General features: G+C 46.0%; 1 non-coding gene across 1 annotated transcript; it reads left to right on the top strand.

Annotated features, from left to right (window-relative positions):
- The first annotated feature begins 1,283 nt into the window (after positions 1–1,283).
- Positions 1,284–1,390, top strand: LOC120646542. The gene has a single exon (XR_005664446.1). It is a non-coding gene; the product is annotated as a small nucleolar RNA R71 (small nucleolar RNA).
- Positions 1,391–1,591: the final 201 nt, after the last annotated feature.

The following is a 1,591-nucleotide window of genomic DNA, read 5'->3' as shown; positions in this document are numbered from 1 at the left end:
GATGGTTAAGTTTATCATAAATTACCTTTGGCATGATGCTGATGCTTGCTCGCAGATCGCAAAGAGCGTGGTTAAAGTGTTGAGCTCCGATGGAACATGTGATGGTGGGGCATCCTGGTTTCTTCTTCTTCTCCAGGAGAGGGTTGAGTATAGCTGTGCTACACTCACCCATAAACTCCACTACCTCGGTGGACGGCAGGACCCTCTTATTGCCAAGGATATCCTTGAGATACTTGGCGTATGTGGGAACCTGCATGGTATCAAGAAGTGGTGTGTTGCCATAAAGCTTCTTAATTACCTCGATGAACTTGTCGAATTGCTCATCGGCCACCGGCCTCCTTTTCTGCTCTAGAAACGATAAGGCGGTTGTATCGTGATAGTCCCGTGAAGTTCTAGGGGGTTCCACAGGGTCTTTCTGGGTAGCAATGGTATTGGATTCTTCGGCCTCCTCCAGCACCCCGTTTTCAGCATCGGTATTCCTAGCGGTTACGGTCTTCCGCCGTGTACCTGCATCCTGCGGAACACATGGTTTCTACGCGGATTGTCTTGCCCGCACAGATACCGCATTCACACTTTCTTTTGGGTTAACTTCTGATTTCTCGGGAAGCTCCCCCATGTTATGGTTATGACAGGATGAGTCCAGCTGAGTTATTTTGGTCGCTATCAATTTATTGAAACTCAACTGATTTTGAATAACAGAGTTAAACCCCTCTCGTTGCACAGCCAAAGATTCAAGAGTTTTATCATTAGCAAGAAATTTCTTACTAATATTGTCATTAATTTGTTTTTTTCCGTACATGAAGTCTTTAAGCGAGGGCTGAAAACTATTATTAAAATTGTTACATTGTTGTTGGCCGAAGGGGAGGTCGGGTTTAGAATTCCAACCTTGCTGAGGACGACAGTCTGAGTCATTGGGAGTGTTGTTCTCATCCTCTTGAGTGAATGGGCAAAATTTGCCCGAGTGTCCAGTATTGCCACATTTCTCACATGTTATCTGAGACTCCATAGTCTGGATAACCTCCTGGTGTGGAGATTTCAGCTTTTTCATGAGAAGATCCATCTTGACTGCCAGTATATTGACACTGTCAATTTCATGTATTCCTTTTGCATGGGCTAGCTGCCTATCTCCCTTCCAACTCTGGTTGGAAGCAACCTTGTCGATGAGCGTTCTAGCTCCTGCAACATCGAGGGAGAGGAATGCTCCTCCCGCTGCTGCATCCATGTGATCTTGCGATCGCTGGTTCAGGCCATGGTAGAAGTTCTGAATGATAAGACATTCTTCCATGCCGTGGTGTGGGCATGCTGCAATGTATTCCTGAAGACGCTCCCAGGCTTCAAGGACTGTCTCATCCTGGAGTTGTTGAAAACTGGAAATCATATTCTGAAGGGCGTTGGTTTTGCCTAATGAAAAGTACTTGACCAGAAAAGCATTGGCGCACGCATCCCAAGTGTCGAATCCTTCCTTGTAGGTGTAGAACCACGTCTTTGCTTTCCCAAGCAAAGAGAATGGGAACAGCCGAAGGCAAACATTATCCATCGTAGTGCCTTTTGGGTTGATTATGCTGCTCACTTCCAGAAAATTCTGCAGATG

The sequence above is a fragment of the Panicum virgatum genome, chromosome 8K (assembly GCF_016808335.1).
Source record: "Panicum virgatum strain AP13 chromosome 8K, P.virgatum_v5, whole genome shotgun sequence".
NCBI classification, from domain to species: Eukaryota; Viridiplantae; Streptophyta; class Magnoliopsida; order Poales; family Poaceae; genus Panicum; species Panicum virgatum.
The sequence above is the reverse complement of the archived record's forward strand: the minus strand, read 5'-3'. Positions and strand labels throughout refer to the sequence as shown.